Source organism: Tupaia chinensis, unplaced genomic scaffold, assembly GCF_000334495.1.
Source record: "Tupaia chinensis unplaced genomic scaffold, TupChi_1.0 Scaffold144346_1, whole genome shotgun sequence".
Lineage (NCBI taxonomy): Eukaryota > Metazoa > Chordata > Mammalia > Scandentia > Tupaiidae > Tupaia > Tupaia belangeri.
This window is the reverse complement of record NW_006204205.1, coordinates 2,556,845-2,568,391: the sequence shown is the minus strand read 5'-3', so window position 1 is coordinate 2,568,391 and position 11,547 is coordinate 2,556,845. Positions and strand designations below refer to the sequence as shown.

Sequence of the window (11,547 nt, the reverse complement as noted above, 5' to 3'; positions counted from 1 at the left end):
TGGGAAGACAGACATCAAATCCAACAACAATGTAACAGAGACCAATACCAGCAAAAAGGGTGGTAGGATTGCTGGGTGGGGTCCTTGGGAAAGCTTCCAAGAAGAGACCACCTTTCAGGTGAACCTAAAGATGGCAGGATTCCAGAAGGCAGAGATGAGGACAGACCCCAGGTACAAGACCTGGCTTGAGCAAAGGTACAAAGATCTATTGAACCAGGAGATGATCAGGGAAAGGCCGACCACCCTGGGGCAGAGCGAGGTAGGAAAAGGTTAGCTCCTGCCCTACACTGGGTTCCTCTAGAAAACCCTGGAGCAGCGACTTGAATGTAGTAAGTACTATATCTGGGAGGCAGTCCCTGAGGGCTGCTCTAGCTTAACCCTATCAGAAAACTCTAGAAGCCAATGTAGAACAGGCACTTTGAGGTCATTCTACCCGAGAGACAGAGAGATGGGATATTTACATATTAGATCCTATCAATTATTTATTTTTGAGCATTTCTCTTGGGAGTAAAGGGAATCAATGCCAATCTATATCATGTCCTAGCAGAGTGAAGCAATATCTGCACATCTATGCCCATTGGCCCTTGAGCATAGAAATACAGCTGTTGGCAGATGGAGGGCAGGCCTGTGTGTGCTGATGCAGTGAGACCTAAGGGATTGAACAGCCATCAACAGCACACACCCTAGTTGTTCCTGGTTGTGGAGATCTGTGAGTGCATCAATGTGAGGGAGTCATAGGTCTACGGGGGATAGGGCTGACAAGGTTTTAAGCCTGCAGGTAGCACAGACACAACTTATTATAGAAAGCTACCTGATCATAGTATGAATGACTCAGGGAGCAAGTGAGTATGAGGCTACATGGGAGAATTCCAGAACCTAGCAGAGAATGGGGGTGAGAATCTGGCCACGATACTGGGGATGGGCTAAAGAGATCACATGCACACAGCAATCCCCTGGAGGCCGTCAGAGACTCCGTGGTTCTTTCAGGCAGTCTGTTGAGCAAAGAATCATGGAGATCAGAATGAGGTGAGTGGGTGGCGGGGTAGTAGAGGGGCTCTAAAGCGGACCTGGGTTTCAGTGGTGCTTCCCTCTGTGCCAAGAGGAAGGAGTCTAGAGCTCAAGGGAGAATGGAGGACTGGAAACTAGGGTGGGAAGCCATTGGTTAAAAAAAAAAAAAAAAGCCAAGGGATGACCAAAATTACTCAGGAGATTTAGAGAAGAGACAAAGGCTAAGATCAGAACTATAAAAAATGGTTCTTGGGGCTGGCAGGTGGCATGGTGGTTGAGACACTGCATGTACTCCCATATAGCCGACTGTGGTTCAAGTCCTGGACCTGGCAGTTTGCTTTCTCACTTTCTCTTTCTCTCTCTTTCTGTCTCTCTCTGGTGAGCCCATGTGCCCTATAGCAAATTTAAAATAATAATAAATTAAATAAATAATTCTTTAGAAAAAGAAAAATGGTTCTTGTGCTCTTGAAAAAGAGAAATATGAGTCAGTTGAAGCAAAAGGGAAAAAGGTAGAAACCCAAGGAAATAAACATCAGAAAGAAGATTTTTGGAGTGAATTCTTCCTGTGGCAGTCTCTCTCCACACAGGGTCTGCACTCTGCCCCAGTACCCATCTCTCCTTCTGGAACAGCACGGAAGGTAAACCCAGAGTTGTGACAGGTCCAACTTCCTGCCACCCCAGACCATGACTGCTGTCACACTCCAGCATCTCAGACCCCAAGTGTACGGACTTCCAGATGGTCTGTGCACTTCCGGTATCACCACCAGCAGTGTTCAGAGAGCCCAGGGGGCCTGTGCAGTGAGCATGTTGTGGAGGAAATTATCCATCATTTTCACTGATTCTCAAAGGCCTCTATGAACTCCCAGAGGACAAGAACCACAACTCTGAGGACCCAGTGAAGCAGCCACAACGAACTTGCATTCAGCCCTAGCCTGAGGTAAGACAGCAAGACGAAGGCCAGAGACCGACCTGCATGAACGAGAATGGAATTTTTCCTATGCTTTGCAGAAAACTGTCAGAACTAAAAAAAATTAAAAAAAAAAAAAACTGGATCTGCCATTGCTGCAGGCGCATCTGCTGAGAGAGTTTCATCTCTCTGTAAAGTTCACTCTTGTGCCGGCCCCAAGACCACTGCCAACCCGGCTTATCTGCTATGCAGGGTTTCTGATGAAGCCACCAGGCAGCAGAAAGATTACCTGGAGTCTCCCCTCAAAGAACAGGGAGAGCCTTCTGTTATGGAAAAAGTAAAAGAGAATAAAGTTCCAATTTAAAAAGGCTTTGAAAAGTGTTTCGGTGCAAGGAAGTTAGCTCCACTGCTGGGGCACCCGGAGGTTCAAGAAACAGTCGGAGTTTCCTGCATTTTACATCAGACGTCCAAGCGCGCGCTGTCTATCCCGTGGATCAGAAAGCTTGCTGTGAGGAAAGCCACAGTTTCTCCGAGTAGGACACAGAGCCTGCTGCAAAGACATCATTGCATCCCAACGCCCCTTGCTAGCCGTGTCAGCACTATAGTCTTCAAAGATGGCTCTTTGAGTAATGCTCTCTAAATCCAAGAGTAGCACACGTACCTACATCTGCTTGCTAAGTTCCAGGTACACGTCAGAGGCCAGGATTTGAAACCATTTCCTGACTAGAGATACTGGGTTGTTGGGAAAGTCATGATGCACTTTTGCATAGAACAACATAGAAAAATACGTCAGGACTTTCCCGACAACCTATTAAATGCCCATCTTTACTTCTCACCCAGCTTCAGAAGGCCTCTTGGCCCAGCTGATCTCAAAAACTGTCATGCATGTCACAGAGAATAAATATCAGTGATCCCCCAGGGGCTGGGAAATGTACGTGACAGCAAACATTTTCTGGAATCTTCTGTAAGGAAAGAAGAGATAGTGCCTGCCCTCGTCATGGCTCTGGTAGGCCTCTGTGATTCTGTTTCCTCCACAGAACACTCACAGTGATGGGGACCATAAGACCCCAGTGTCTCATCCAGTTCACACATAGTAGACACTTGACTTTCTAGAAGCTTCATCCCTGGTCATCCCTGCCTGGCCCCCTGCCTGTAGTGTTAGCAGCAACAAAGCCTGAGCAAAGGAGCCCCTTGATCTGCCAAGCATGGCCACCTACTGTTTTCAGTGGGGTTATGGAAGCTTGCAAGCATTCATCCCCATTAAACAAGGATTTCCATTTCAATCCTTAAAAAAATCCAATAAAATAATTATTTATAGGTTTAAGACCTCTTTAATGTTCACTAAGAGAACAGGAATGGCAATTTGTAGAGATCAGATGTACCTCCTAACAGATCAGCTTGACATACTGACTTGTACCTTAGCCGGACACGTGCTGACTGCCATGGTGGGTTTGAGCATTATACTCTTGAAGCGTACTTACTCTTACTCAGACATTACTTAATTTATATTCATGATGGGCCATCCGTTAAAGTCAGGAAGCATAAGAAACACTAATGTTAAAATACAACAAATTAATGAAGACTGAAAAATGATAATTCTGCAAAATCACCCCAGGATGATTTGGGCCAGATAAGGAAGTTGTAGCCATTGGATAAGAAATAACAAATAGTACATCGAGTATCTTTGGCACTTCAAAATTAGAGTATTTAAAAAAGAAAATAGAGTGACAATTATATCCAGTTTGGCTTTTCATTTGTTGGGAATTAAGACTGCCCACACATACAATATGTTATTTGTGGCAAGGTGTTTACAAATAGCAGTGTGAAGCCGTCTCTCTTGTCATTTAAAATATAATGCAAACATGGTAAAAAAAAAAAATTAACCAGTTGTGTTTTTCAGTGCAAAATGCAAGAATCCAAAACACTAGGTCATTTTGTCTGTTTGATGTTGAACTCCATAGTTAAATTTCAATCTGCATTTTAATATATATTAAGTCCCCTACAAGCATGTCATAATTTATTTGTTGGCAAGACATGCTTTTTCTTGCATAGCTAATTAAAAAAATTAAATTAAGTAATGCCTGCAAAGCACTTACTAGGGGACCTAATAGAGAGAGCACAAAATAAATAGAAGCTATTATTTTTATTATTATTAAATTTTCAATTGTTAAATGGGAAAAGTTTAATTTGTTGTACTACATAATTAATATTATTAAATGCTACTTTGGAAAACTTTAAAATATAAACTTTAACTATACTGATCTCAATTTTTTTATTTAAAATTTTGTCATTATTATATACTGCTCAAGGATGTGAAAGTGATCTGGCTGTAACATCCGTCACTCAATTGATCACCAGGGTTGATTATACACCACTGAAAAATCATTAAGCAGGGGCCGGCAGGTAGCATGGTGGTTAAAGGTGCTGGACTCCCACAGGGTTGACCGCGGTTTGAATCCCAGACCTGGCAGCTTGCTTTCTCACTTTCTCTTTCTCTATCTCTCTCTGGTCAAATGAAATAATAATAATAATAAATGGAATTAAATAAATAATTATTTAAAAAATCATTAAGCATTTTTTTTTTACTTGTTATAAGGGATAGGAGGTCAAATTACTGCGATAGAAGTTCATAGGACCAAAAAAATCAAAATAAAAAAAGATGCTGAGACAGTTCGTGACCCTGCCCAGCTGCTGCCCTGGTATGTCCATTTTCTTCTCCACTCTTGCTCTGTGCCGGGGAGCGCTGACCTATATTAAACTACCGAAATAGCTTTCCTCCCTCTCTGGTTTCTAGTTCAGTCGATAGGAAACACTAGGAGACTGGAAGGAGAACGGGAGAAAGGTTAGCTTTATTGCCCATCTCCTCTTCTTCCAGGCAGCAATCTAACGGTAACTGCCTTTCTCCACCTTAGGCTACCAGAGCTTGAAAAGCCTCTCTCCTTAGCTATGGTTTCCACTGGGTTCCCATCACAGCCCCTTCCCTTTCCTCTGCCAGGGTAGGAGAGGTAAGGACTTGCCGCTCTCACAAGTTCCTGGGTGCATCACTATCCTTTCCTTGGTTCCCTTTGTCCTGCTCATCCCTTGATAAATTGTCTTTCCATGGGCGCAGGAGGTGGCGTGATGGTTAAGGCACTGGACTGTCACGTGGCTGACCATGATTCAAGACCCAGAAACTTGAAAATCACTCTGGGTGATTTGTGCCTGTGTGTGCCCAAAATCCCAGGAGGAGAACTGCTGTGTGGCCATCTCCCTTAGGAGGGGGGGATTTCTCACTTCCCTCTCTCTTTCTCTCTCCAGTGAGTATACACACCCAATGGCAAAAGTCTTAAAAAAAAAAACTTTTTTTTTATTTTAAAAAATGTCTTTTCATTAACCTCTTTTGTTACTCTCTTGAATGAGCTATTTTCTTTCTTCTGATGTTTATAACAATTGGCACTGGAAGTGGACCCAGGAAAAAGTCTCTAAAAATGGGATTTGAGGATTGAGTTACCTATCCATATGATAAGAGCATGAATAAGCAAGCGTCTTTCTAGGAGTAGATGGGACCGTGGTCATCTGTGGCATCACAACCTAGATGACCACTGGTGTGAGCATGTGATGCAGTGCGGGGAGAGACAAAGTCCTGGGAGCTGAAAGGGCTTTGGCACGTTGGCACTGTAGTAGCAATGCTGATTACAAAGACCCGGGAGGGACTCACTGCTTCTGACAGCCTTGCAGAAAATACACCTCAAAAGTACCAGATAAAATATTGAATTTCAGGACCAGCAGATGGCATAATAATTACATCACTGGACTCCCACATGGTTGACTGTGGTTCGAGTCCCAGACCCAGCAGCTTGAAACTCATGCTAGGCGCATGTGTGTGTATGCCCAAAATCCTGAAAGAAGAATGTAGAAGGGACTGTGGTATGGCCATCGTCCTAGGGAGTGATTTCTCACTTTCTGTCTTTCTGTTTCTGTCTCTCTGGCAAGTGTGCACACCCTAAACCAAAAATCTCTCTCAAAAAACAAAAAACAAACAAAAAAAAAAAGAAAAAAACCCTTGAATCCCTGAGTAAAATAATGAGTGGAAAATCAGACTTCATGACAGTATTTTTTTTCTGAGAGATTTTTGCTATAGGGCGTGTACACTCACCAGACAGAGAGAGACAGAGAGACAGAAAGCGAAAAATCACCCTCTAGGGGGGATGGCCACGCCACAATCCCCTCTTCTCCATTCTCCTCTCAGAATCTTAGGCATGAATACACACACAGCCAGCGTGAGTTTTAAGCCACCGGGTCTGGGACGTGAACCGCAGTCAACTACGTGGGAGTCCAGCGACATAGCCATTACGCCAACTGCTGGTTCCCGACTTCATGACAGTTTTTTGAAGAAGTTCCTCATCTTCCACAGCTGACAGGAAGATATGCTTAGGGAACAAGCACAAACATAAATAATAGATATAGGCATTACAAAGTTGTGATACCATGAACGTGTTTCCTTTCCAAGTCTTTTATGCTAAGACGGTGGTCTTCAACTGGGAACATTTGCCTCCCACCAAACATTTGGCAATGTATGAAGACATTTTGGATTGCTCCTACCAAGGAAAATACTACTGATATCTATAGGTAGAAGCCAGAAATGGTGCAAGCATTTCTTAATGCACAGGACAGGCCTGTGCATAATTCTTCAACTCAAAATGTCAAGAGGGCTGAGGTTGAGACACTGTGCTAGACTAAGAGCACTGGTCGAGAAGATACACGAAATCATCCCCCAGGGGGGATGGCCACACGGCAATCCCTTCTCCTTCATTCTCCTCTTGGGATCTTGGGCACACACGCACACACACACCTGGTGGTTACACTAACTGCTGGTCCCAAACCCTAAATCTTCTTGAAACTTCCTTGCTGGTTGAAGGAGACCCTCATCCTCATACAAGAAAACTAGATTTCCCTTACATAAAAACCTAGTATTTGATCATTTTGACCTAACGAAATCTTAATCAGCAAAAATAATCAGAAGATATTTGCTTGCACGTGACAGGGATAGCAGTATAGCTTCACTGCTTTACTTGAAAATTATTATCAGCTGTGTTCTCTGTCACTCTACAGTCCATTCTCTATCAAAATATGATCTTTGAGGACCAACAGTTAGTGTAATGGCTATGTCGCTGGACTCCCACGTAGTCGACCACGGTTCGCGTCCCGGACCTGGTGGCTTAAACTCACGCCAGGCACGTGTGCGTATGTGCCCAAGATCCCAAGAGGAGAATGGAGGAGAAGGGATTGCAGCGTGGCCATCTCCCCTGGGGGGGTGATTTCTTGCTTTCTATCTCTCTGTCTCTCTCTCTGTCTGACGAGCGCACGCACCCTATAGAAAATAAAAGAAAAAAGAAAAAAAAAACCACTCTTAAAAAAAAATGATCTTCGGTGTCTTGAAGATACATTTAAAAAATTCCAATTGTCTATCAGATTTATATCATTGTGCTAACTGTACCTATTAATCAGGAATAAATAAGTATAATACATATTTAAGTAAGACATATGCATGCCAAAAATGCATGAATAAACCCTCCAAAATCCAGTCAAGGACCTGACACATAAGTGAATTTTCTAAGGGTTAGTAATTAGACATCTAGGTATAATCTCTGTAAGGGACAAATGTTGCTTTCCCTTCTACCATTTGCCACAAAGTGAGGCATAAAGCTTGATTGGGCAGCTGTGGATTGTGGGGGAAATACATACTCCATTTGTACATCTTGTTCTAATATCTTGATAAATAACTGTTGAGTACACCAGTTCTGAGAAAGATCTAGATCAAGAGAAGTTTCCACAGACATTCCTGGCTATAAACTGCTCTGTTATTTTATGACCCAGAATATCAAATTGTACTAGAAATATCAACGGCAGATAGAAATGCTGGATAGAGCCTCGAGCAAGCCGTAATAGGTTTTAGAAGGAAAGTTTTAGAAGAAAAACTCTAAAAATAATAGTCTTCTATTTGTAAAGCAGCATCTAGTTTCTTAGTAAGCCCTGGCAAAGACCAAACACCAATCACAGGGCATCAGGTGACTACGACATGAACCAGTCGTCATGAACTGAGTGTTATGCTACTTACCTAATCATCAGATCAGAAGTACACCTCAGACTTCTATTGTCAAACAAACATGGTCTACGTAAGATTCAGGCCCAGATGGTGTGAGCAGAGCAGAGCAGGACCAGCAGGTGGCACTGTGATTAAGGTCTTAAACTCCCACATGGCCAACCGTGGTTTAAGTCCCTGACCTGGCGGCTTGAAAATCACACTGGGTGCATGTCGTGTACCCGAAATCCCACCAGGAGGATGGAGAGGAAGGGATTGTTGTGAGGACATCCCTCCTGGGTGGTGATTTCTCACTTTCCCATTCACCGTCCCTCTCTGTCTCTCTCTAGTGAGCACACATGTCCTATGGCAAAAATAAATAAATAAATAAATAAATAAAGAGTAGAACACAGCAGATGGCTTACTCTTTTGGTATTCACCCCTACTGCTTACCTCCTTTGTCTTGACCTACACCTGTGCCTCATAGGAACTTTCCTATAATCAATAAATAGAGAAGGACACAACATGGTCTGGCTTACTGATGTTTGCCCAAAATGAGTCAGAATGAACTATGTATTACAATTCCACTCAAAGATGATCCTAAAAGAAAATGGAGAAGGGCAATAGGATTTTAGGAAGAAAATGGAGTTGTCCACGTCACAGGGAAGAAGAGATCACCTAAACAATAAAAATACCTTGATTTATGGTTAAGTCACTAACAAGTAGACAGCTGGTCAGGAACCTACAACAAGACTGAAATAGCCATGACAAGGACAAGTATACTGAGTCCAGAGTGTGAGTGAAGAGATTCGCGTCCCACATAGCACGTCACCAAAGGGCACTCACTGCACCATAGGCTCCCAATAATCCGATGGGTAGAAGACCTGTCCTTGTGTTTGCCAACTATTATTTCCCAAGCCACCTTCACGCTTAATCAATAGGCTCACGCACAAGGTGGCCATGGTGAAAGGAACAAAGGCTCAACAACATCTTGACCCTGTGTGAACAAAGGTTTAGGTCATAGCACCACATTCACAAACATCATAATAAGCCAACCAGCCTTAGCTCAGGCAGAGGATCTGAATAATTGGTCACAAACCAACACGAGAGGATCAGTGTAAGCTTCCTGACCAGCTACAGGGCAGACCGCAGCACCTGTCTTTCGTGGTAATCCATTATTTATTGTGTTCTCTCTCTTTTCCCACTATCTTAGACAAAGGACACAAGCAGAGGCTAACATTTTAATTCAGTTCCTGGTGGGAGTATAACTGAATTGACATCATCACTATGAGATCCAATAGCTGATAGGACTTTGTGTTTCTGCTGCCTTGGGATCCTCGTTTTCCCCTGATGAGCAGAGAAGAGCTGAGGATGCTGGATTGCCTGTTCCTCACCCCCACCCCTAAGCTCTGCTCTCTAACCTGCTCTGTGCCCTGGGTAGCTGGGCCATATAGACTGCACTACCAGGTTCCTGGACCTTGGCTTTTGAGTTGGGTTTGTCGACGGGTGGTAATAGCGGAGACTGGAAGATGGGAAGAGAAGTTGGGATGTTCATCCCCCCAGTTGCCTTCATGCCAAATCTTGGTTTAGAGTAACAGTCTAAGGCCACAGATTCTGTCTGGCAGCCTCTCCTGTGACAGCAGCTGTCCCTAAGTTACAGTCCCATATTCTCCTCTTCTCACATCCAGGCCGAAGGGCAGCCGTGGTTTCCAGCACGGCTAGCCCCCTGGTCACCATCATCCCTTGCTGGTTCCCTGTTGACCCTGCCCATATCATTGTAAATAGTGCCTTCTTAAAAAAAAAAATTATTTTAACTTTATTTTATCATTACTGTTATTATTTAATTTGACCAGAGAGAGACAGAGCAGCAAAGTGAGAAAGCAAGTGCTTTTTAACCTCCCTTTAATTGATCCCTTGGGCTTTCTGATTTTTTTCCTGCCAAAATCCTAACTGATAGAAAGACCTGCATTTCTCAAGAGTGGCAAACTGAGGCCTTGAACAGGATAATCATGATTGCTCACAAGAGGCATTCATTCTGAGGACCCAGTTACACAGAGAACGTGCCTCCAGAACCTCCTTTTCCACATTCAGGTCACACGATGGTTTGCGGGCTGGTGAAGAAGGTTTTCCAGAGAGGAACACACAGTCAGCAATGAGGTAGGTCTCCCACGCAGACCCCTGGGCCCAGTGCGAACACTTCCCTGCCATCTGTCCACGAGCTCACAGAAGCCTGTGTATCCAGAGGCGCCACTAATTCGACTGGGCAGGCCTGGTTTGATGCATGGCCCAGCTCCTTCTGCGTGATAACCCCACAGAGGCCGTGGAGAGCCCGCCCCTTAGCCCGCCCCTCTGCTTCCCATCACTCATTCGTTTACATGTGAACATGCATTCACGCACGGGTGCATGCGTGCGTGTGCACACACACACACACGTGCGTGGGAACTCCTGCCTATGTTCTAGCCACTACCCCTAGCATGGGGGTAGTAATGATTTTAAGTGTCTCACAAGACCAGTGAAAGATTTCCTGAGCAAATAGAAATCCCCTTTTTTTTTTTTTTTTAAGAGAGAGGTTTTTTTGCTATAGGGCACGTGCATTTACCTGAGAGACAGAGAGAGAGAGAGGCAGAAAGCGAGAAATCACCTCCCAAGGGGATGGCCACATCATAATCCCTTCTCCTCTCAGGATTTTGGGCATACACACACATGCACCTGGCATGAGTTTCAATCCACTGGGTCCAGGACTTGAAACGTGGTCGACAATGTGGGAGTCCAGGGCCTCAACCACTACACCATCTGCTAGCCCTGAGATCACATTTTAAATGGGAAGGAATGATACAAATACTTGATATACACAATGGAAAATGATATAGCTACTAAAACTGTTTACAGAGGTGGAAAGCAGCATAGAAAATGTTTATAACAAAGTGCGGAAGGGAAAGAAGAAAGACGCGAAGTTGGGTGTACAGTGCATTTTACACGATATAAATGCATAAGGAGCACATCGGGGGAAAACGGACTGGAAGAAAATCCGCCAAGATGGTAATAGTGAGATGGCGGGTGGCATTTCTCTGTATTTAATACCTTTCTTATGCTTTGTTATAACCTTGATAATTGGATAAGTAGGTTCTTTTTACATGGTTTTTAAATATTCAAACTGCAGGCATGAAACAAAAACCCCTTTGAAGATGCCCCTCTTGAGCCTGGTCCCCTCTTGAAACATTCTGTTTCCTTTGTCTGATTTCTTAGGTGCATAGGAAAATTAAATTAATGTTTATGGGAAGTTTTTGTCATAAATGGTATACTATGCAAATTATTCCACATTTTCACTTTATGCACTTTGTAATAAAACTCTGGATCTTTCTACATGCTACATACATACCTAGCTTATGGATTTTTAACCTTTAGTAGAAGATTCTAGTATGGCTGTTTCACTATGGAATATCCAGGACACATAAGGTTGCTTCCATTTTGTCACTGCTAACATATTTCCTGGGGCCAACTGGTGGCATGGTGGTTAAGGCATTGGGCTTCCACATGGCTGACTGCGGTTCAAGTCCTGGATCTGGCAGCT

General features: G+C 43.7%; 1 long non-coding RNA gene across 2 annotated transcripts in view; it reads left to right on the top strand.

Annotated features, from left to right (window-relative positions):
* Positions 1-9,067: 9,067 nt before the first annotated feature.
* LOC102486723 (uncharacterized) overlaps positions 9,068-11,547 on the top strand; it is a 15,550-nt gene continuing 13,070 nt past the window's right edge. For both annotated transcript variants that reach the window (XR_337136.1, XR_337135.1), the window contains exons 1-2: positions 9,068-9,143; positions 10,068-10,133. This is a non-coding gene — a long non-coding RNA (uncharacterized LOC102486723). The remainder of the gene's footprint in view (positions 9,144-10,067; positions 10,134-11,547) is intronic.